Below are 25,293 nucleotides of genomic sequence, written 5' to 3' on the forward strand. Positions count from 1 at the left end.
CTGCCGCGCGTCGCAAGCCAGCCCGGAGCCCGCGGCCCGGCCGCGACCTTGGGCGCATCCCTTGCACCCCTGCCCCGCTGCGGACGCCCGCAGGTCTCGAAAAGGCCCACGGTCTCCCGCACCGGGCAGGCAAAGTTTGCCAAAGCAAACACGGGGGGCTGGGCCGCGGCTCCCCCGGGGGTTTCGGTTTCTGAAACCCGTGGCGAGGAAGGACCCCGAGGTCTCGCCCCGGACCGGGGCTGGCGGCCAGCCGGGGGCGCGGGCGGGACGCACGGCCGCCTCCAGGGCATCTTGGCTTTGGCGGTCTCCGCTCTGCAGCCTGCGCTTTTTGAGGCTGGGTTTGGAACTTGCGTCTTTCTTTTTTCCCACCAACTGTATTAAAGAGCTTGAAATCTACCAAAATAGAGCAACAAGCCCACCCCTCCCGCACAGAACAATTCCTGTTCCGCCCGGCTTCTTGTGTTTGAATCCAAGTGGGATACAAGCCTCAAGTGGGAGGACCGGAGGCTGGGTCAACAAACTAGGATTCGAGGGAACCTGGGAGAGCAGAGCAACTTGCCTCCTAGACCCTCAGTCGGCCTCCTCTGTGAACTTGAAAAAGTATCCCCATCGCTGGTCTTGGTAACGATTAAATGAGATTGTGCCGGTGAACCATGTGCTTCGGCCTGGTACCCCGTCCTTGCGCAACAGACGTTAGTTACCATCAGAGGATGATTCCCGGAACTGTCGAAATTCCTTCTGCTGTAGGAATGATCCAACTTGAGCAAAGAAAATGGAAAACATACATTTTGGGTCTCCCCAAACCGGGAAGTTTGGATTCAGGGTTTTTAAAACAAGGTCTTCAGTGTCCTCCCTCTTCCCATCTCCCCTCCCCTCCCCTCCCCTCCTCTTCCCACCATTTTTTTTTATTGTCTGCATCCTTTCATTTTTTTCTACTGCCTCTTTTTTCCTGTGCTGAACAGAGAGGCCTCTGGCAACCCTCATCCCTTTCTTTCCTACCCTGTAAGCCAGATAATAAGACCCTCCCTCTTCTAGCTCCAAACAAATAGACAGACAAAAGCCAGGGATAAAACTTGATTGGTCATATGTAGGTTTATTGCCCACTTTTGGAAAAATCATCCTGGGCAGGGAAATAACCTCTCATGTTTGGCTGGACCTGGACGGTACGCTCAGCTCTCTCCCCAAAGGGTTGGGTGCTGTCACTGGTAACAGTCTCACCAGAATTACATGTAGGGAAGTAGAGGAAGAGGCCAGGGTCCCAACAGACCACAGCTCTAGGATGTTTACGGACTCTCCAGTCACGACCGTGCTTTAATAGTCTTCCGGAGTCTTGGCCAATATTACCAGACGTGGAACAGAAATGTGATATACGTATATTGAGAAAGAGGCCAAAGCATTACAATTGCAGTTACAATTCCACACGATCCAAATTAAGCAAATGGGAAAGAAAGTTAATAGAATTCATAAAAGGATTTAACAAAGTTGCTACAGACAAGTTCCTCAACAGATAATTCCGGTCCGTTGGTAATACCATATATGAAAATACTGGAAGAAGAAATTTCTTCCACAACAGCAACAAATAAACCCTCCTTGTAATGGAATTATGCTCCCCACTCCTTAAAGGGGCTGTGTACAGGGACTTCCTTCCAAAGGGCACAGTCTGCAAAGGTGGGGTGGAGGGTGGGATTAGTCACTTTAAAGTGGAGAAAACTGGCAACACTTCCTCAGCCAGATGATCCAGGTCACTATCAAAATCATCCTGATAGCACGCACCTGTCTTAGTTCCCTACGGCTGCTGTATAAGTTACCACAACCTTAAAGCCACAGAAGGTCATTCTTGCATGGTTCTGAAGGCAGGATGTCTCCAATCAAGACTTAGCAGGATCGGTTCCCTCTTGGGGACTCAGAGAGAGACTCTGTTCCAGGCTTCTCTCCTAGCTTCTGGTGGCTGCCTACAATCCGTGGTATCCCTTCTTTTGTGGCCACGGAATCCCAATCTCTGTCCCTGCCACCACTTGGCATTCTCCCTGGGTGTCTACTTCTGGGTCCCTGTTTTCTTGTAAGGACACTAGTCATTCTTTTTTTTTTTCATGTTTATTTATTTTTGAGATATCTGAGAGACAGAGCATGAGTGGGGGAGGGGCAGTGGGAAAGGGAGACACAGAATGGGAAGCAGGCTCCAGGCTCTGAGCTGTCAGCACAGAGCCCGACATGGGGCTCAAACTCACAAACCACATGATCCTGACCTGAACGGAAGTTAGATGCTTAACTGACTGAGCCCCCCAGATGCCCCAGTCATTCTAATTATGACTTCATCTTAGCCTCATCACATCTGCAAAGACCCCGTTTTGAAGTAAGTTCACATATTGAGGTTCCAAGTGGACAGGCCTTTGGGGGAGACGCTATTTAACCAAGCATAGTACCTTTGATGTGACGTAATGAAAGTGGAACTCTACCTCTGATCTCACCAAAACTCCTAACCCCCGAGGCTAATCACTAGAAAAACATCACCCAGGGGCCCCTGGGTGGCTCAGTTGGTTAAGCATCCAACTTCAGGACAGGTCATGACCTCCCAGTTCATAGGTTTGAACCCTATGACCTCGTGGTTCATAGGTTCGAGCCTCTGTCAGGCTCTGTGCTTGGAGCTTGCTTTGGATTCTGTGTCCCTCTCTCTCTCTATGCCCCTCCCTGTGCACACTCTGTCTTTCAAAAATGAATAAACATTTTAAAAAAGAGATTGTAAAAAAATTTAATAGTGACTCAAAAAGCATTTAGGAATGTAAAGGGGCAAAGATATGAAAATACATATCTTTCTTTTTTGTAGGAGTTTGCTTTTTATTTTATTTCTTTTAAAAAAGTTTTTAAACATTGTTATGTTTTTTTATTTATTTTTGAGAGACAGAGACAGCGCAAGCAGGGGAGGGGCAGAGAGAGAGGGAGACACAGAATCTGAAGCAGGCTCCAGGCTCTGAGCTGCCAGCACTGGGCCAGACACGGGGCTTGAACCCATGAACCGTGAGATCATGACCAGAGTCGAAGTCAGATGCCTAAAAGACTGATTCACCCAGGCTCCCCTACTTTATTTCTTTTTTTGTTGTTCATTTATTTATGTTGTGTGTGAGAGAGAACAGGGGAGGGAGAGAGAGAGGGAGAGCGAGCGAGAATCCCAAGTAGGCTCAGCACCGTCAGCACAGAGCCCTACGTGGGGCTCCGTCTTACAAAATGAGATCATGACCCCAGCCAAAATCAAAAGTCAGACGCTCAACTGACTAAGCCACCCAGGGACCCCGAAAACTAGTATCTTTCTCAAGAAGGAAAGTAGTGGAGAAGAAAAGTAGTTTGTTTGCTCAATTGATAATTAGTTTGAAACAACACCCAGTTAGCATAAGATGAGACAACTCCATCAAGGAAATGGGAGGCAGTGAAGAAGTGGACCTTATCCATGGGCCTTCTCTTACCCTAGAAAGTCCTATTTGGCCAATGGAGTCAATAAAGAAGTAGAGGTTGTAGAAGAGCATGCGTGGCTTGGACAGCACTGGGATTTTTACTGACATTCCATTGTATCTGCAGATTTGTTCAGAAACATTCTATGTCATTAAGATGCGATACTTCCAAGTCAATCATACCCCTACTTCAACTCATTTCTCATTCCCCCAGATGAGTAAGATTGATTTTGCTGATGATGTTTGAAAAATTGTCATTACTATGTTCGTATGTGTATTGAAGTTACTTTTATCTGCTTTTTCCTTCCTGTATCACTGAAGCAATCACATGTTCTTTTCTTTTACGATTTTAATGTAAGTTCATCATAGTTCGCCTAATGTTTAACCATCACTGATTCCTGGAATAAACTGCCCTTGATGAAGGTGTAGTATCGTTGGTATATGGTGGTGATTTTATTTCCAGTGTTTCATTCAGCATTTTTGTATCTGTGCCATCGTCTGTATATGTTTTCCCTGTCTTTGTCCAGCTTAGTAACCACACCATTTATAACCTTGCAGAATCAGTCGTGAAGCTTTCTATTTTTATGCCTTGTAATTATTAGCATATCGTAAGAATTACCTGTTCTTTGGGGGCACCTAAGCGTCCGGCTTTTAAGTTCTGGCTCAAGTCTCGTGCTTCATGAGTTTGAGCCCACGTCAGGCTCTGCGCTGACAGCATGGAGCCTGCTTGGGATTCTCTTCCTCCCTCTCTCTCTTCCCTTCTCCCCCGACAAATACATAAATAAACTTAAAAAAAAAAAAAAAGAATGATCTGTTCTTTGAAGGTCTGAAGGCATTCATTTAGAAGACCAGCTGATGCCTTTTTTATTTAAGGAACTATATTTAGTTTGATAATAAGAAAAAAAAATGAGGAAAGTTTCCATTTCTTATGAAGTTGCTGCTCTATTCAGATTTGCTACCTCTTCTTGAATCAATTTTGGCCAATGACAAGGGTTTATAGGTTGTGGTTGTAACAAATGACCACAGACTTACTTGGCTTGAAACAAGAAAATGTCCCTGGGGCCCAAGGGTGACAAGCACCTGGTTCCGGGGGGTCACAACCAGACTAGGCGTGGCCACTCACCACGGACAAAATCCAAAGGCAGAGAGCAGTGGAGGTGACACAAGAAAGGGATTTATTTCGGTGAAGCCAGCAGCAGGAAGACAGTGGAGTAGCTTCGCAAAGGTGCTAGAAATTCGGGTTTACCCCGGCAAGCAGGGGCGAAGGTTGACGGGTACTTGCAGCTGGGCAGTAAAGATGGCGTCCAGCCTTGTCTTGGAGCCAGTCCCCCGTGGGCAGGGTCTCACTGGCTCAGGGCAGTCACTTACTGCTTGAGGGGGTAGTTTTCTGTTTGCATCATGGGACGCTTTGCCCACACGTTCTGCCCGAGTTAAGAGATACACTGGAAAAGAGGAACTTAATCAGTTAGAAAATTTGAGCTCAAAACAGGGGTAGTTGGAGTCCTCTTTCAAAAACTTTATTATTTTACAGAGATCATAAGTCTGAAACAGGTTCTGTGGGGATAAGATCATGATGTAGGCAGGGCTGTAATCCTGCTGGTGGCTGTAGGGGGAAATGCATTTTCTTGCCATTTCCAGCATCCAAAGGCTGCATTGGCTCATGGCTCCTTCCTCCATCTTTGAAGGGCATTGCTCTAACCTCCGCTTCACCTGATCTCCTTGTTCTGACTTTGACCCCCTTGCTCTCCTCTTGCCGGGACCATTGACGTTATATTGGGCCTACTTGACGATTATTTACATGCACGAACCTTGAATGAATCACAGCTGCAAAGTCCCTTTGCCACGCCAAAGGTAACGCTCGTTGGGGGGCCATTATTCTGCTCATTCCCCATCGTCTCAACGTGTGACTGGCTTTCTGGTATTCTTTATTCCAATGAACTCTTCCTTATATACTTGGTGTTTTCTCAAGTAGCGGCTGTTTAGAAAGGATATGCAATATATATTTTATGAATCCTTGCATGCCACCTTATTTGTCTTCTGTGCACACATTCGAGATACCCCATTGTCTCTAGCACAATGTGTGACAGATGAAAAGTCCAAGGCCACGCTGACTCTTTTTATTGTAGGGAACACAATGGTGGTGGTCGTTGTGGCTGATTTGCCATTATTTTTTTCTCTCCAAATGACTCATTTTAGCCAGTCCTGAGCATCTCATTTCCCTTGTCAGGGCTCTGTGTCAGAATGGAGGCAACATACCCCAATTCTAACCATGACACATGACAGAGAATCTGATGGAATTTCCGGGAAAGATCTCCTTGTGTCTAAGAAAGAAAGTCAGAAGGACGAGGCCTTTGTTTTCTCCTTCAAGTATTGCTACATCTACATGTGATGCCTAGAAGCCCAGACATGCTACTCGCCCAAGGGTGAACCCAATACTGGGAAAGGGTAAAGCCAAGAGAGTCACAGACATGAAAGACTCCGAGAGAGAGAGAGAGAGAGAGAGAGAGAGAGAGAGAGAGACAGACAGAAGTAGCTACAGAGAGATTATAAATAGACCTTTGTGAAAGGAGAGTTACTATCATTCACAAGATAGAAAAAAGCTTTTTTAAAATTATGATGTTCTTTATAATAAGACATATATACTGTATTTGGTGTTCATCCGTTTCTGGCCCAGAGCTCTAAAACCATCGGAATTTCCTAAGTGATAGCAGAAATCAAGAAGTCTTTTTTTGGTGACTTTTGGACTTCACCCAAGGGTGAAAGCTGTTTGCCAGTTGAGTCAACTATGTGATTAGAGGCTTTTGGTGCTACCCCCAACCTACAAGGAGTGGAGAGGGGGTTGAGTTTAATCACCAGTGGCTAATGATTTCATCAATCATGCTATTTAACAAAGCCTCCATAAAACCCCCAAGGGAGATGGGGCTCAGAGAGCTGCTGGGTTAAAAGGTGGATATATGGAGACCGAGGTGCTCGGAGAACATAGAAACTCCCCACCCTTTCCCACACCCCTTGTCCTGTGCGCCTCTTCCATCTGGCTCTTCCTGAGTTATTTACCCTTTGATCCTAATAAACCGATGATCTAGTACGTAAACTGTTTCTCTGAGTTCTGTGAGCTGCTCTAGCAAATTAACTGAACCTAAGGTAGGGATCATGGGAACCTCCAAACTATACCCTGTTGGTCAGAAGCACAGGTGACAACATGGACTTGCAACTGGCGTCTGACACGGGGAAGGCGGGGGGCAAGGGGACCGCCTCATAGGCTGAGCTCTTTCCCTGTGGGATTCAACACTGTCTCCAAGTAGATGGTATTGGAATTGACTTGGATTGTACGGTAGGGACCCCCTGCCAGTGTCCGAGAATTGGTGTGGGCAACTACCCGCCAACACACACACACACACATACACACACACACACACACACACACACACACACTGGAATTGGGTGCAGAATGCTTCTTATAAATGTACACACAGAGAAAGAGAACAAACCACGTGCTTTATTCACTTCACCCACAGCTCAGTAAGTAAAACACAGAACTGCAACACTAAGGTTAAGGTTGCGGTTACCATAGGGCTTCTCTCCATCCCAGGGAGGGGAAAAAAAAAAAAGAGCACTTTTCCTATTAAGTGATTTGAGCTCAGGCTGGTGCACCCACACAAAAATATAACTGGGCTTCCCAGGAGATACCCGAATCCCCAATTAAATGAAGAAATAAACTGCCGACCAGAATTCCTGTTGTCTGCCCCCTGACAATGTTCTCCAAATGGTCCGGCCACATATCTCCCCCTCTCCCTGCCATGGAGACATAAGTCTCTATATACGGGTCAGAACCAGACTTGGCCAAGAGCCAGACATAACCTGAGACAGAAACAGGGCCAGAAGACACATAGAAGACACAGGGTCAGGGGCACCTGGGTGCTCAGTTGGTTAAGCTTCCGACTTCGGCTCAGGTCATGATCTCGCGGTTTGTGGGTTCAAGCCCCGCGTCAGGCTCTGTGCTGACAGCTCAGAGCCTGGAGCCTGCTTCCGATTCTGTGTCTCCCTCTCTCTCGGATCCTCCCTCCCTCTTGCTCTGTCTCTCACTCTCTCTCAAAAATAAATAAACATTTAAAAAATTAATAAATAAAAAAGAAGACACAGAGTCAGTGAGAGCCAGGCTTACTGCTTCATGAGATTCATGCTGGGCTGGGCTGGTACAAGCCATTCTTGGTGTAGAAGCCACAGGCTCGAGCGGTGGGCACTTGAACAAGGCCGAAGGGGCCATAGCCGACCACCAGGCCGAATGCAAACAGGCTCTTTAAGTGATGCAATAGCCACAGGCCCTAACTGACCAATTACCACCGGGAACAGTTTCTAAGATTAACAAAGAAGGGGAATTCCGTAAGTTTCTGTACTCCTTACTCCACCCTGTAACTACAGCCCCTCACCACCGCGTTGTGGCCGACAGTCTCTCCTTTGCTTTCCTGCCCGCTTCTCTCTCGCAGTGTATTCAGTAAGCTTCTCTTCCGTTCTGCCCTGGGCGAGTGCTCACTGCCCCCACCCCCGGCCCCCACCCCATCGGGACGCCCTGCACTCTGAGGGCGGTTTTCTTGGCTCTGGCGGGTGAGCATTCCCAGGTTGTTTCAGTGGTGACCGGAAGCCTCAGAAACAGATGCATTTTAAAGTTTATTTGTTTATTTACTGAGAGAGAAAAAAAACACAAGTGGGGGGTGGGCAGAGAGAGAGGAAAGAATCCCAAGCCCACTGCAGGGCTCAGACTCACAAACCCAAGAGATCGTGTCCTGAGGTGAAGTCAGACACTTAATTGACTGAGCCACCCAGGCCCTCAGACATAGATGCGTTTTAGACAAGAGAAGAAGGTTCTGGGGCACCTGGGTGGCTCAGTCGGTTAAGTGTCCGGCTTCGGCTCAGGTCATGATCTCACGGTTTGTGGGTTCGAGCCCCGCATCGGGCTCTGAGCTCACTGCCAGCTCAGAGCCTGGAGCCTGCTTCACATTCTGTGTCTGTTTCTCTCTCTGCCCCTCCCCTGTTCACGTTCTGTCTCCTTCTGTTTCTCAAAAATAAATAAATGTAAAAAAATTAAAAAAAAAAAAAGAGAGAGAAGTTTCTTTGCAAAACCGTTCCAAGGTCAGACTTCAAAGATGGATTGCCACATAAGGAAATACTACAGGTATTTAAAGAGGAAAAAAGCAAGTCAAGGTCTCCAAGGTTACCAAGTCTGTCCATGATGCGCAAAAAAAATTTTTTTTTCACATGAAAATCATATCCATAAAGGTGGCGTCGCGTCTTCAGATGTCGGCTGCACAAAAGTCAAAGAGCAGGATTTTCAGTCAGAAAGTAAACAACTTATAGGACTCAGGCTCATTGATTTGGGGAACCTCAGTGTTTGGTTTGTAATTTGCTCCTGCCTGTGAGCTCTCGCGTCCGCCCTAATCATATTAGCAAAGTACCAGCTTTGTTTCCCTCAAGAACGTGGATCTGGAATCCCGGACGGATAGACCTGAGCCCTCCCTCCCTAGGGCTCCCCCACCCCAGCCTTCCCTCCCTAGGGTTCCTCCCCAGCCATCTCTGGTCCAGCTGGATGACCGTACCTATCACACTGAGGAAAGCAGCCTAACGGATATGATACAGACACATCCTTCTTCTTCCTGAGTATATGGTTGGTCTTGCCTTCATCCTTGGAATGTGGATGTTTCATGAGCATCTGTCTGAGAGTAGATCTTCCTTCAATTTCTCGTGATCCTGCTGGGGTTTATCCATGCACCTCTTCAGCTCAGCAAAATGGTCTTCACTCGATTAGGAAACCACCACCCACAGAGACACTTGCCCCCAATTCTCTCAAACTCCGATGCCTCTGATTCCGAGGTCCCTGTGTTTTTCATCATATCCCCTTAACGCCTTCTTGTGGGTTTTGTGAAGGCGCACAAACTCTTTAGCTAATTGGGGTGCTATTTTTGTAACGTGGGCAAACTGTGGTCTAAGGATTTTTGGTGCTTCGAAGAGGCTTTTGGTATATTTCATGCCGTTGGGGGTGGTCCTATGTCTCAGCCCTTAAAAAAGAAGGGAAAGTGGGTTTTCATCTCATCTCATGCCTCCTCTTCAGAGCTTAATAAGCACATGAAAAACATTGCCAAACACCTGCTTGCCTCCCAGGGGAAGCAGAAACTGATTCCAGTCCACGTGTACATGGATGTCCCTAAATTGTTCAACCTGCTGAGGTCACTCTATCGTCTTTTTTTTTCCAGAGAGAGAGAGGGAGAGAATGCTTGTTGGGGGTGAGGGGAGAGGAGTAGAGGGAGAGAGAGAATCCCAAGCAGACTCCATGCTCAGGGTAGAGTCCAGTGGGGGGGCTCCATCTCACGACCCTGGGATCATGACCTGAGCCAAACTCAAGAGCCAGATGCTCAACAGACTGAGCCATCTAGCCATCCCGCCCCTTCATCTTAAAAGTAAAATTTAAATGGTAGAACCTCATCTCACCTTCCCAGTATCCTTTCCAATACTATCTTCAAAAAGGCCTTCGTGGTAGGTTGGAGAGCAAGGGTTGGTGATTGACTTGGGCTAACCAGGGACTGCCCGTTGAAACGGGAGGAGTCCAGGCTGCGGTGGAGAAAGAGGTGTGGGCAATGACCCCTTAAAAGCACTGTGGTTGAGCCAGCTATCCGAGGGTTACTAGCACCACGATCTCCCCCATGTCAGTGCCTTCCATTAAGATTGAGTGTGTTTTGCCCGGGAACGGCCGGAGTAGCCAATCACCAGGGTGGGAGATGGTGCCCAACGCTCTGCTCTTTGTAGAGATTCCTGCAAAAAACGGTTTGCTGGTGGGGCTTGCTCAGCAAGCGAGCACAGCGAGTGGTTGCGAATGCCCCGTCAGCCCTGTGGCCCTTCGCCAGTCAGGAGGCCATGCGGCCAGGATTGGAACAAACTTCTGTGCTTTGAACTGGGAAGATCAGTCAGCGTTGTCCTGACCACAGTGAAGACAAGAACAGCAACCAGTTCAGCGATGGGAAGTTGGATCCGCTGGGAGATACTTAGCTGGCACCGTGGCTGAGGAAACGGCCCCAGCAGTTCTGGACCGTCACCAGGGGCCCCTGCAGCCCCTCCTTCCTGACCACCACGTGGAAAAGTACTTGGACCACGTGGACATCCCCAGTGGATTGGATTGATCCCTGGACCACACCGTCTTCTATCACATTGACAGCCCGCCCTACTCCGTGGATGCCTTTGACTACAACCTGCAGACAGGAAAGATCTCCCATCGCAGAAGTGTTTACAAGCTGGAGAAAGAAGAACAAATTCCAGACGGGATGTGTGCTGACGCTGAGCGAGGGGCTCTGGGTGGCCTGTTACAGTGGAGGAAGGGCGATCACTTAGATCCTGAGTCGGAGAAAAGACTCCAAACCCTGGAGTTGGCCTGTTGATAAACAACTTCACGCTGCTTGGGAGGGAAGGACTAGTCTGAAATGTAGGTGACCTGTGCCCGGGATAGAATGGACCCCAAGGGTCTACTGCAGCAGTCTGAAGCTGGTGGAATTTTCAAGATAACTGGCTGGGGGGTGGGGGTCACAGGAATTCCTCCCTATCTTTAGGCAGGCTGAGTGGCGGGCTTTCTTTCCTACTGGAGGAAGTTTTTTTTTCTCTTTTTTTTAATGTTTATTTTTGAGAGAGAGTGCGCGCAGGGGAGGGAGAGAGAGAAAAAGGAGACGGGATCCAAAGCCAGGCTCTGTGCTGACAGCAGTGAGCCGGGTATGGGGCTCGAACCCACAAACCATGAGATCATGACCTGAACTGAAGTTGGAGGCTTAACCAACTGAGCTACCCAGGTGCCTTGAACTAGCAGAACTTTTGAAGACAGGTAGAAAATTCTAGAGCTGAAATTTCTTTTCTTTTTTTTAAGTAATTCCTTTTTTTTTTTTAATTTTTTTTCCGTTTTGTTTTTTTAATTTATTTTTGAGAAACAGAGACAGCACAAGTAGGGGAGGGTCAGAGAGAGAGGGAGACACAGAATCTGAAGCAGGCTCCAGGCTCTGAGCTAGCTGGCAGACACAGGGCTCGAACCCATGAACTGTAAGATCTGACCTGAGCTGAAGCCGGATGCTTAACCAACTGAGCCACCCAGGCACCCCTTAGAGCTGAAATTTCAATTTGGTTACAAAGGAAAGAAAAGAAAGAAAAGAAAGGAAAGAAAAGGAAAGGAAAGGAAAGGAAAGGAAAGGAAAGGAAAGGAAAGGAAAGGAAAGGAAAGGAAAGGAAAGGAAAGGAAAGGAAAGGAAAGGAAAGGAAAGGAAAAGAAAGGAAGAAAGAAAGAAAGAAAGAAAAAAAGAAGAAAAGAAGGAAGAAAGGAAGGAAGGAAGGAAGAAAGAAAGAAGGAAAGAAAGGAAGAAAGGAAGAAAGAAAGGAAGAAAGAGAGAGAAAGGAAGAAAGAGAGAGAGAGAAAGAAAGAACGAAGGGAGGGAGGAAAAAAAAACCTATTAAAAAAAAAAGCACTGTGCTTCCACTAGCACAGAACAAGGGAGATGACTGGAGACAAACCTCTGACATGTGTACTCAGCAGAAGCCCGAGTTCCCGCCCAAGAGATCAGGGGCTACTCTTCCGTCACCTTGGGCTCGGAGCATTGCCCCCTCGGGACGGGGCATGCCTCTCTGCCACCCAGGTCACGCCCCACCGTGGCCTGATGCAGCACCCTGAGAGTTTAGGCCCAGTGTTGCACAAATGTGTGGTCACAATCTTTTATGATCAACACCAGCAGATGCCAGGCAAGGCCAGAGGTTAACACCTGGGCCCGTTGCTGCCACTATAGGAGCTCAGGGAGTGGGTCACTCATAGGGCCACGCCTTGCTGGGCCACAAAGGAGCTCAACCGCCAAACTGGCCAGGAGCTCTCTGACTCAGGGCTGCCCCCAGGGGTACAGGGCACAGCTGGACTGGGGCTGGATTTGGAGGCTGAAAGGAGACACCCCAAGTCCTTATTCGGGACAGCCTAAACCCGGGTAATTCAGTTCCCCACTAAAGGAGACCTGTGGACTATGAAAGAGGCGGCATCACTGAGTGGAAAGAGCCACCAGCCTGTAAATCAGAAGACCTGGGTTCTAGCCTGGCCATTGCCATTTCCTGGCTGTGTGAGCACAGACAGCCACCTCACCTTGAATTTTAATGTTCTTGCACTAAATGATGAGAATAATTCCTACCGGCTCTATTTCCACAAACTCACTGAGACGGTCAAAGGAAAACGTGTGTATAAAAGCACACCGTGAACTCCATTGAAGGAGGCGACTATGAGCCATCCACCTCCTTAGAGATTATCTAGAATGCTCTGTGCACCCTTCATGACCATCAAGGGACACTGTCCTCTCTTCTCTTTCTTGAACATCTTCAGTGATGGGGACCTCATGATTTGTATCAGTTGCCTGAAGCCGTTGTAACCAGTTGCCACAAACTTAGTGGTTTAAACAACACAAATGTTGGGGCACCTGGGTGGCTCAGTAAGTTAAGCATCCGAGTTCAGCTCAGGTCATGATCTCATGGTCCACAGGTTTGAGCCCCGTGTCAGGTTCTGGGCTGACAGCTCAGAGCCTGGAGCCTGCTTTGGATTCCGTGTCTCCCTCTCTCTCTCTCTCTCTCTGATCCTTCTCCGCTCATGCTCTGTCTCTCTCTCTCTCAAAAATAAATAAACATTTAAAAAATTATAGGGGCCCCTGGGTGGCTCCGTTGGTTAAGCGTCTGGCTTTGGCTCAGGTCATGATCTCACAGTTCGTGGGCTGGAGCCCCGCATCGGGCTCTGTGCTGACAGCTCAGAGCCTGGATCCTGCTTCAGATTCTGTATTTCCCTCTGTCTCTGACCCTCCCCTGCTTGTGCTGTCTCTCTCTGTCTCTCAAAAATAAATTAAAAAAAAAAACATAAATAAAGTAAAAAATTATAAACAACACAAATGTACTGGGGCACCTGGGTGGCTCAGTCAGTTGAGTGTCTGACCTGGGCTCAGGTCATGATCTTGCAGATCGTGAGTTTGAACCCCACGTCAGGCTTTCTGCTGTCAATGTGGAGCCCGCTTCAATTCACATCCTCTCTTTCCCTCCCTCTCTCTGCCCCTCCCACATCTCACAAACAAATAAACATTAAAAAACCCACAAATGTATTTTCTCACAGTTCTGGAGGTCAGATCCCAGTGGGTCTCACTAGATTACCAGCCAGGTGCGGCGGGGCTGGGTCCTCCTGGGAAGCTTTGGGGGGGACCCCACTTCCTCGCCCCTCCCAGCTTCTCTGGGCTGCCCATGTTTCTTGGCCCATGGCCTTTTCCTCCATCGTCAAAGCTGGTATCACAGATTGAGTCCTTGTCATATCCTGTTACTCTGACTGTTGCCTTTCTTGTCACCCTCTGCCACCTTTAAGTAGCCTTAAAATTGGCCACGCCAGATGTCAAGCATCATTTCCCATCTGCTGACAAGCAACTTATTCCACCTGCCTCCTTAATTCTCCTTTGCTGTAGGATAGAACATATTCACAGAGTCAGGAGATTAGGACAGGGACATCGATTCTGCTTAGTGTGCTACCGAAGGGGGAGGTTCTGGGGCGTCTGGGGGGCTCCGTCAGCTGGAAGGTTGAGTGTCTGAGTTCAGCTCAGCTCATGATCTCCCAGTTCATGGGTTCGAGCCCCACACTGGGGCTCTGTGCTGACAGCTCAGAGCCTGCAGCCTGTTTCGGATTCTGTGTCTCCCTCTCTCTCTGCCCCTGCACCGTTCGCACACTGTCTTTCTCTCTCTCAAAAATAAAAGTAAACATTAAAAAAAAAAAAAGAAGGGGGAACTTCTTTATTATGCTGAGACATGATGTAAAATCCTCACCCGCAGTCTTAATTCTGCTGACTTCTCTGCGTCCCACGTGGTGGCTCTGGAATGATCCGAGGCAAGTATGCTGTTAACTCTCTTATCTTTTCTGTCCCCACCAAAATTCACATGCTGAAGCTCCATGACTGTATTTGGAGGTAGGGCCTTTAGGAAGTAATCAAAGTGGGGTGCTTCAGTGGCTCAGTTGGTCAAGAGTCCAACTCTTGATTTTGGTTCAGGTCAGGTTCATGAGATCGAGCCCTGTGCTGAAGCATGGAGCTGCTTGGGATTCTCTCTCTTCCTCTCTCTTCCCTTCCCTTCCCCCAGGACTCACGCTTGCTCTCTCTCTCAAAATAAATAAATACATTTTTCTTAAAAGAAAAAAGGAAGTAATTAAAGTTAAATAAATTCATAAAGGTGGGATCATAACCCGGCTGGTGCCCTTATAAGAAGACCACAAGCATCAGAGGAAAGACCATATGAGGACACGGCTAGATGGCCGCCATCTAAAAGCCATGAAGAGGGTCCTCATCGGGAAATGAGTTAGCCGACCCCAGATCCGGGACTTCCAGCATCCAGAACTGTGAGGAAACAAATTTCTGGTTTCAAGACTCCTGGTCTATGGTATTTTGTTATGGCTGACAAGCTGACGAATAAAACAGCCATTAAAATGTCACAGCATTACCCGTAAGTCGATAGAATGACATTTCCTGTTTTGTAATATCATTAGCCACTGCCCTGTTCCAGAGCTCAGCTAAGTGCTTTCACCCGTAACCTCATCATCCTCACAGCAATCCGAGAGTTTCCTTAGCTGGGGTAGGTTCGGTTTGAAAGGCTAAGTACTTGCCTGGGGATAAGTAAGTGGCAGAAAGGGTACTGGAAATGATTTCTGACCGATTCCAGGGACAGCGGAGTGGGGGGGGCGGGGGGACAAAAGGTCATAATTTAATACTAGATCATTAAGAGACACGAATACCCAGCAAATGCATTGATTGTGCACGTCTGCTGACCCCAGGAACAAAACAATATAAATGAATAAATTCCAGATCTTTCAGATGTGGGGGTTCAGAAAGGACAAATATCATCTCTAAATTGTCAGGAGCAGCCTCGATCCAAGAGTTTATGAAATGTCTACATTTATAGCGATTCCAGTACGTTTGTTTTCTCCCTAAGGTGCCTCAAATCTATTTAATGTAAAATGGTAGAGCTGATGTGCCTCCCAATCACCTGGAGATCTTTCTGCAGTGCAGACTGGGGCGGGGTCTGAGGCTGCCTTCGGACTTCCAGGCCAGCGTGGGCTGCAGAGGACCACGTGGGGGTAACACGGTTGGGGAGACCTATGTGCAGAGAATGTTAATGCCGGATGGGTTGTAATGAGTAGCCAGTAAAATCCTTGCATTCAACACATTGGATAGCTAGGTGTTAGAGGGTGACGCACTTGCACAAGATCATGGGGAATTTAGAGCAAGAGCTGGACCTGAAAGTTGGGACCCTTGGACTAACCAGAATATAAAAAGAACATCGTCCAATATCAAAACCAGACCAAAACAAAACAAAACATCCAAAAAATTCCAACAACAAAACAAAAAAGAACAAAAACAAAACCCACAAAAAAAATCCCCCAAAAGCCCAACCACACAAAAATGCAATATAGGCATTATTATTCTGTATTATTATTCACAGGTAAGAGAACAGAGGCCAGTGTAAAAGCAGTTGGCCAAACTAGGATTTGAGTATAAATATGTCTAACTTCAAAGCTTATTCTTTCCACTAAGCCACACACATTTCATCTATTTCAAAATCCAAGGCCAGATATCCTCCAAATATGATCTTCCAAAAACAAAGAACTCAAACCTCAATCAACCACAAACAATCCCTGTTTTTCAAAATTAAAAAAAATAGGTATGCTCCAAATATTTCATTTTTCTCACCTTCAAATTCTATTTGTAGGACTTGCTAAACACGGAATTGGAAGAGTTACAAATTATCTCAGCGAGCAAAGTAAGACAATGAAATAGCATATGAACGCATGTGATGCTTATAATATGTAATATAAACACTTAAAAATAAACTAAAGCATATAAAACAGACACACTACCTGCTGGCCATGCTGCTATCCTGGCTGTGAAGTAATGACGTCATCTGGGAAAATTTCTTTTCATCCCTTTGTAGAGACGCCACGTGTGAGTCGGGCTGGAGGCCTCCTCTGGGCTAGCTTGGACCAGTGATTAGCTCCTCGGGACCATGCCCGCAATGACAGCACCTTGTGATGCTCTCTGCCCTCCATTTCATCCGCTCTGCTAGGTGACCACGGGCACCTCCCCCAGTCCCGTGGCCAGTGTGCTTGCTCAACGTTTCCATCCTCTCAATAATCGGTTTTGACAGCACAGCCCGGAAGGCGCGAAGACTCTCCAAGGGAAATCTGTGACAAGGATGGTTTGAATGAACTGATTCTCCAGATGTTCAATGTCCTTGGTAGAACTACCCTGTCTGATAAAAAGGTTGAGTATTCCTTTTGGTTCTCTTTGTCCTTTCTCTGTTCAGCCTTTGTCACCAGAAGAGCCACCTTCTCACTAGAGTGCCTTGCCCCAGGGTGTAACAATTTCTGAAGTGGCAAATAAAGAGGCAATCTGACCATCGCAAGCTCTGTTATCCAAACCTGTAATACAAGAGTGCCTGCGTGGCTCAGTCAGTTGAGCATCGGGCTTTTGATTTCAGCTTAGGTCAAGAGCTCACAATTTGTGGGATCGAGCCCCAGATCTGGCTCTGTGCTGACCGTGTGGAGCCTGCTTGGGACCCTCTCTCCCTCTCTCTTTCTTTTAAAAACACTTTTTTAATGCTTCTTTCTTTCTTTCTTTCTTTTTTTTTTTTGTGAGAGAGAGAAGAGTGCAAGCAGAAGAAGAACAGAGAGAGAGGGAGACACAGAATGCGAAGCAGGCTCCAGACTCTGCTGTCAGCACAGTGCCCGATGCGGGGCTTGAACCTGTAAACTGCAAGATCATGACCTGAGCTCAAGTCAACAAAGTGCCCAATTCGGGGCTTGAACTTGTAAACTGCAAGATCATGACCTGAGCTCAAGTCCGCTGCTTAACCGACTGAGCCACCCAGGCACCCCTCCCCCTGTCTCTGCCACTACCCCACTCACATGTGCACATACCTGCCTGGGGGTTCTATCTCAAAATAAATAAACATCAAAAAAATACAATTTGTAATACGTTTGTGTTGTTTGTATCAGCACTGTGCTAATATGAATCATAATGAATAGTCAATCCCAAAGAAATATTAACAAGACCTCTAAGGTCTCAGGAATTAAGCCATTTTAATTTTCAACTTATAATTACATTTTCCTGGAAAGAAGTATGACAGAGTGGTAAGTAAAAGACTCCCAGAATAAGAGTGTATCACATTATCATAAATGCACAGGGAGAGGAACGGAAATGCAAGGAGAAAAGGGAAACATGCAAAATCTCTAACTAGTTAGCAAAAACTTGTTTTTGTATCTTTTAAATGCATCGTAGTATCAAATCATGGCGGTGTTTACACTTCCCGGGCTATATTTAAAAATGATGCAGCTGCTTATTTGAACATGTTACTATTTATAACAGGCGAGCTCTTGCAACGACTTTACATTATAATAAAAGCGTTAGATGCCCAACTGAAAGTGTGCAAGGGTTACATCACTTTCCCGAAAAACTTTAAAGAGTACTCAAACAAAAAACTTAGTACTCACTGTTAGAGGAAAAAAGCAGTTCCAAGTTCACAGCCCAGTTTTTCCTTGGGCTTGCCAATTGCGCCCTCTACTGGTGAGCTGTGTCTCTAAGAAGGCAGCCTGTCTGTGTTCTCTGCATTCCCAACTATGGTGCAAATGTCCCGCATGCGGGTCCCTGACAAGAGCCTGTCGTTGTCACCGTGGCCCAGCTTGTGAGGATTTGCACGGTCCGCTCACAGCACACAGAACACAGAGTCACAGGGTCAGATAGGCAGCGGAACCCTCTCTCCTCCGAGAGCTGAACTTATGTGACCTTTGTTTTACTGATTGATCTAACGAGGAGTTTCTGGCCTTGGATATAGTAATAATGTTATAATAATAATAATAAATACACAACACCACTGTCTATAGTGTTTACTCCGTGCCAGTTGCCATTTGGAGCGTTCTCCATTCATTCGCTCACTGAACCTTCTCATTTCCCTCACGAGGTAGGAACCGTTAGGGTTCCCATCTTCCAGAGGAGGGTGTTGGGGAGTGAGCAGTGAAATAAATTGTCCAAGCCACTCAACTGATCGGAGATGGAGCCAGGTTTGGACCCAAGCTTCCCCGTCCCCACCCCCACCCCATTTGGTATACTTGCCCCGTTCATTGTGGAAAAATGAGAAATACAGGCACAAAGACAAGACAACAATCTGTCATCTCGCCCCCCAGAGATGATCACTGCTGGCGTTCTGCCACGTTCCTCTCCGGGGCTGTGTGTGAGCGTGCGTGAGTCTACCGCTCTGTTTGATACAGATGAGACCTTCTAGTTCTGTGATGTGCTTAGGACACTTAAAAATACATCCGGGTTTCTTGCCGTCACTTTTGTCTCTATTCTTTGCCACTGTCAGTTTTGTGTATCCCCGTGGAGGTGAATGAAGCAGGCAGACGTCACTCTGTTTCTTTCTGATATCCAGCGTCTGAAGTCCTCCCCACTAAGGGCAGCTCAGGGGAATGAGGGTGTAGGGCCCCTCCACACGTCGCAGTGTTCCCCGGGCTGAGGTCACCTGTTGAGGAAGCTGCCCTTCCTGTGAAGCATCATGGTCAGACGCTTGGGGAGGAAACAGAATGCAGGCTCCGCTGCTGAATTCTCAAAGGTTTGGCCACTTGTGCTCTGTCCAGTGAGGGAGCAGATTCCGATGCCCACGCAGTATTTCATCTCTCTGGAGCCAAGGACAGCCGGTCCTGAGTTCTCTGGAGAGTCCCGCTAGGGTATCTGAGCCTGGGGCCTGCAGACCTAAGGGAGGTGGTGCTTACCAGCCTTTGGGACAGAGAGGGTCACTTGATAGGGGCAGTGAGCTTTCACTGAGGCTGCAGGTTGGAGCGACCCTGTAGGGAGGCAGCTGGGGATAAAAAGCCTTTGGGAAACTCAATATACAAAGGGACAATGGCCAGACCACATATAAAAGGGAACTCCAGGGGCGCCTGGCTGGCTCTTTTGGTAAAGCATGCAACTGTTGATCTCCAGGTCCTGAGTTCAAGCCCCATGTTTGGCATAGGGATTACTTACAGGGAAAAAAAAAGTAGACCTTTACCTCCCAGTCTGCAGCAGCCAGCCCAGGAAACCAACCCCTCATGACAGCAACCATCCCAGGAAGGCAGCCTGGCTGTAAGTGGGACTTGTAGAAAGTCAGGGCGCTCTCTCCAGTAACAATCCAGTCAGCCAAACACTAAGCTCTGCGGCAAACAGCCCTAAATGGCCAATAGTTGATTACCAACAGATGGCTTCCCTGAATTTTGTCCCTGCTGCCAACTTAGGACCAGTCAGAGAAAAGCAAACATCCACCCCTGGCCAATCAGACGGGACGCCCTGGTTCTAGGCAGCTTTCCCGGCGGTCACCTGCCCGCCTCCAGGTCTCTGCCAACACATTGGGGCTGGTGGCTGACTCCCTTCTACACTCCTTTCTGTCTGCCTCCAGTTGGTCCTCCACATCAGCCAAACTCATCTGGAAGCCAGAGAGCAAGGGTCACATGGATGGGGTCCCCAGAGGAGTCATATGGAGGGTTCTACACCTGAGGCAGGCTCACAGGCGGGCTATAAATGGGGACATAATAAATGGGGCACCCATGGGAGAAGTCACCTTAGGACAAGGTAAGGGCCAGTGGGTCATCCACGTGACATACCGAAGTCACACATGGAATCACACAGGGGCCCCTGGGTACCGCACACATCGCCACACAAGCCACCTCCGGGGACATCTCTTCCCAGAGCCCTTGGATGTCGATGTCAGAGATTTTGTTCTAGAAACCTCCTGTCTTCCTGACCCATAACTGTCCCATGTCCCTCGGTCCATGAGGCTGTTTCCTGAGTCGGCACTCCTGCCTGCCCCACACCTGGCCCTTGTCGACTCTCCACCATGCCGTTGTCCCTTGGAATATCCTTCTGTATCCTCAAGGAGGAAGACATTCACTGACGTTAATAACTTTTATTTTTGACTAGTGAAATACTCATATTGTGGTGAAAATCTAAATAACATAAAAATGAGTGTGAAATGTTTGGTTCCTATGTCTACCCTCTTCCATCTCATTTCTTCTAATTTGTGCTTGGTTGATTTTGTGAAAACTACTGGTTTCCATATATTAATTTTGCACCTCACGATCTTACTGACTGCTCTTCTTGTTTTCAGTAATTTTCCAGCTGAGTCCTTTGGGCTTTCTGTTACGTGATCATATCATCTGCAAATAGTGATCATTTTATCTCCTTTGCAGTGTCCATAACTCCAATTTTTTCTATTGCCTCAGGGTCTGATTTTTGTCTTTGATCTTTGAAGTAATTTACAAGTGATTTTTTTTTTTAGCTTATTTATTTATTTTGAGAGAGACAGAGAGCAAGCAGGGAGGAGCAGAGAGAGCGGGAGAGAAAATCCCAAGCAGCCTCCACACTGTCAGCACAGAGCCCAATTGAACCATGTGATCGTGACCTGAGCCAAAATCAAGAGTCGGGTGTTAAGCCGACTGACCCACCCAGGCATCTCATAAGTGTTTTTAACTATCCTAATTTTAGTGTGTTTTTCCTTGTTGATTTCTAAATTCATCATAATCCGGTCAGAGAAAGTGACCTGAATGATACCTATGCTTTGAAGTTCGTGGAGATTTACTTTATGGTCGAGGAAGTGGTCACGTTTATATAAAATGTGCCAGGTGAACTCAAGAACATTGTTCTCTATTTGTTGTAGGCAGAGTTCTCTCTATGTCCCTTTGACCGACTTGTTCATTTATTACTCACATCTTGATATCTTTAGCTGATTTTTTTTGTCTGCATAATCAATCAATTATCTCTACTCTGTTCGTGATTACCATACATTTTAATATAAAGTGGTTTCTGGTTAATGAATAATATCCTTCCTTTCAAAAATACAGAACCACTTGGGGCGCCTGGGTGGCTCAGTCGGTTCAATGTCCAACTTCTGCTCAGGTCATGATCTCGCAGTTCGTGGGTTTGAGCCCAGAGCCTGGAGCCTGCTTCCGATTCTGTGTGTCCCACTCTTCTGCCTCTCCCCTGCTTCTGATCTGTCTCTCAAAAATAAATAAATGTTTAAAAAAAAAGTTAAGAAAAAAGAAAAAGCAGAACCACTTTAAATGGCTTTACTCCCAGGTTACATATACTCTGGCTCGCAGGTTATTCTTGTTCCATAGTTTACGTCTACTTTGCAAGTCCACACATCTGTGATTTTTTTAAAAAAATATTTATTTTCGGGAGAGTGCAAGCAAGGAAGGGGCAGAGAGAGGGGGACAGAGGATCTGAAGCTGGCTCTGTGCTGACGGGCTGACAGTAATAAACCCAACGTGGGGGCTGAACTCACAAACGGTGAGATCATGACCTGAGCTGAAGCCAGATGCTTAACCAATTGAGCCTCCCAGGCTCTCTATCCCCTGTGATACCTTTACTGTTCTATACGGTCGAGGTTAGCTCTACCCACGTGTTTACCGTTCCCTTTGCTCACTGGGTCCCTCCTGCATCTCAGACCTTCTGTCTGGGATTGTTTTCCTTCTACCCCCTTCAGAAGGTCCTTTGGGGAAGGATGCTGGTGGTTTCATTTGTTTGAAAATGTCTCTATTATTTGTTTTTAGACTTTATTTTTAAGAAATCTCTATACGCAGCATGGGGCTTGAGGTTATAACCCCACGATCAAGAGTTGGCTCCACAAAGTGAACCACCCAGGGGCAAAAATATCTCTGTTCTTGAAAGACAACTTCCCAAGTATATAATTCTAGGCCAGCAATTGTTTTGTTTTAGTGCTTTGGAATGAATAGTGCACTTCTTCCGGCTTTCATGGTGGCTGCTAAGAAGTCAGCTTCAGCCCAGCTCTTATTTTTTTGCAGGTAATTGGTGTTTTTTTTTTAATCCCTTGGTTGCTTTTAAAAATCTTTATTTAGGGCGCCTTGGTGGCTCAGTTGGTTAAGCATCCAACTTCAGCTCAGGTCATGATCTCACAGTCAGTGGGTTCGAGCCCCGCACTGGGCTCTGTGCTGACAGCTTGGAGCCCGGAGCCTGCTTTGTATTCTGTATCTCCCTCTCCCTCTCTCTCTCTCTGTGCCTCCCCAGCTCACTCTCTGTCTCTTTCTCTCAAAAAAAAAAAAAAAAAAAGGCTTAAAAGAAATCTTTCCTCTATATTGGGCAGTTTCCTTATTTTGTATACCAGCGTGGATTTTCTTCCCTTATCATGCTTAGGTGGTGCAGTGCTTCTTGAAAGTGAGGACTCCTGTCTTCCATCAATTCTGAAAAGTTAGTAGCCACCAGTTCTCCAAGTACTACTGCTCCCCTACTGCCTCTTTATCCCCCTCAGAGAACTCCATTTAGGCTGCGATTAGACATTTTCATTCTATCCTCAATATCGATTCATTTCCCCCCATATTTTGTATGTCTGTCTTTACTTGCCTTCAGTGTAAGTCCTTTAATTCTGCCTCTGTATTCGTTTTCTATTGCTACATGGGAAAGTAACCCCAAGACTAGCATCTTAACATTTATTACCTCACACAGTTTTTGAGGGTCAGAAATTCAAGTGTGGCTTAGCTGCTTGGTTCTGACTCAGCGTCTCATGTAAAGCTGGAGTCAGAATGTTGGCTGGGGGCTTCAGCTCTTCATCAAGTGAATCTCTCTGTAGGACGTCAGGAGTTTTCTCGCAGCCTGGCCACTGGTTTTCCCAGAACAAGGGGTCCAGAAAGAGGCAAGAAACCAGAGCTCTTTTATGACGAAGTGTGCAAAGTCACACACCATAATGGCTACTTGTTTTCTTTTTCTTTTTTTTTTTTCTTTTGGCTACTTTTTTTTCTATTTGTTAGATGAAAGGCATTAAGTTCAGCCATACTTCAGGGGAAGAGAATTAGGCATCACATTTGGAAGGGAATGTCAGGATTTACAAACATTTCGAACCACCAAAATATTTTATTTCATTCTTTTTTTTTTAGCTTGTCTAATCTGCTAGATAAGACCCCCATGTATTTCTAAAATCAAATATTCAGTCTTTCATTTCTAGAATTTTCTTTTTGGTTATTTAAAACATACCAAGTCATGTTTATTATCTCTGGTTAATTTTTTAGTCCACTCTTTTACGTTATTGATTTATTTATCTATTTATCAATTTATATTTGAGAGAGAGAGCAAGCAAGTCGGGGAGAGAGCCAGAGCGAGAGAGACTGAATCTCAAGCAGGCTCCACACTCAGCACAGAGCTGGACACAGGCTCAATCTCTCGACCCTGGGATCATAAACTGAGCTGAAGTCAAGAGTTGGACACTCAACCAACTGAGCCACCCAGGCACCCCAGCCCTCTCATTTTTAAAAGGTTAAACCCATCCGTTGTGCATTCTGTAACTGAGAATCCCCATCTCCAAAGTCTGTGGATCCGACTTTGCTGGTTCTTACTCAGAAGGACTTCTCTCTTGATTTATTTAAAATAAAATATGAGTATATTTTGACTGGGACTTTACGTGTGGGAAAAGGAGAAGGCCTGGCTTGAGAGCGTATTTCCTTCAGAGAGAATGCACCCCTGCCAACTTGCTGTGGGCCCTAATAACCTGGGATGTTATAAACTAATGCTTTGACTTGTCGGTTTGGGACTATGCAGGTAGAGTGAATTCCGCCTGAAACCCAGGTTTCCTGTTACATTCTGTGTACCCTCTAACCATATTTAATTAATGTTAATGTTTTCGGCATGCTTATTAAAAAAGAAAAAGTAAGAATCTGCCCTCCATCCCGTCTTTGCCCTCCCCAGAAGTTACCACTCTCCTCGGGTTGGTGTGAATAACTCCCAGCCAGATTTTAATAAGGATACACAGTATCGTTAACACCCACAGTATGTTGAAATTTTCATGCAACTTGCTTTTTGTTTGTTTGTTTTTCTGCGCACCCCTCCACTGGTGGACAGGTAGCACTTTTTGGGTTTTGTTTCACCTGTAACTATTAGCAAACAGTATTGAGGTCGATATCCAGGCCTTACGGCTGTGGCCAAATACACGAGGCTTCTGAGCCTCGGGTACTTTTGCGGCGGAGAGAAGAACCGGTCAGGTTACGCAAGGAGACACCTGCACGAGGGAGTGGACCTTGGGACAAAGGGCCCACTTCCCTGGACTGGGAGCCCGCGCAGGGGTGAATTCAATCTTCCTGCAGGTGGTGCTTCCAGGGGGCCCAAGTGTGTTAGGATAAGAGAAGAGGGGACGTGGCTTTGCAGAGGCGATGGTAGGGTAGGGTGGGGGAGGATGGAGGGTGGTAACCCCAGGGGCCAGTGTTGAATGGAGGCGGCGGTGGCAGGGCGGCCGCGGGTGCGGAGGGAGGGTCACTCTGGGCGTATCGCGGCGCCTCCTGTAGGTCGCCACAAGCAACCTCTGCCCCTCGCAGTCGCGTTTATAAACCCTGTATTCGCGATAAAAGGAAAAAGAGCGGGGTTTTCCGCCAAGTTGGAAGTATAACAGCGCTCGCTGGAGGCCAAATTTCTCCCCTAACGGCTTCGGCCGCGCTTCTCGCGGCCCTCCGGGGCGGGGGCAGGAAAAAAGAGGAAACCATGACCCCGACGTGACTTGAACACGCAACCTTCTGATCTGGAGTCAGACGCGCTACCATTGCGCCACGAGGTCACAGCGAGCAGACGACTCTGCGTCGCTGAAGACCTCGCTGTGCCGCACGGTCCCGCGGCTGGGAGCACCTAGGCGGGGAGACGCCGTCCCTCCGGCGCGCGTTTCGGGGGCGGAGCTCGAGCGGCCGGCTCCTCGGCTTCCGGGAAGCCGGCGCCGGGGCCTCGGAGGCCGGGCGGCGGCGGGGCGGCGGGGAGGGCAGGGGGAG

The 25,293-nt window shown here is 47.2% G+C and overlaps 1 protein-coding gene, 1 non-coding gene and 1 pseudogene across 2 annotated transcripts in view; 1 reads left to right on the forward strand and 2 right to left on the reverse strand.

Annotated features, from left to right (window-relative positions):
• LOC115282374 (multidrug and toxin extrusion protein 1-like) overlaps positions 1-25,293 on the reverse strand; it is a 78,784-nt gene that overhangs the window by 34,186 nt on the left and 19,305 nt on the right. The window contains exon 3 of the mRNA XM_029928367.1: positions 16,366-16,689. The gene's annotated coding sequence lies outside the window, so the exon portion shown is untranslated. The remainder of the gene's footprint in view (positions 1-16,365; positions 16,690-25,293) is intronic.
• On the forward strand, positions 10,136-11,032 carry LOC115282721 (annotated as a pseudogene).
• Positions 25,017-25,088, reverse strand: TRNAW-CCA. The gene has a single exon. It is a non-coding gene; the product is annotated as a tRNA-Trp (tRNA).

This window comes from Suricata suricatta, chromosome 17, assembly GCF_006229205.1.
Source record: "Suricata suricatta isolate VVHF042 chromosome 17, meerkat_22Aug2017_6uvM2_HiC, whole genome shotgun sequence".
In the NCBI taxonomy this organism is placed as follows: domain Eukaryota; kingdom Metazoa; phylum Chordata; class Mammalia; order Carnivora; family Herpestidae; genus Suricata; species Suricata suricatta.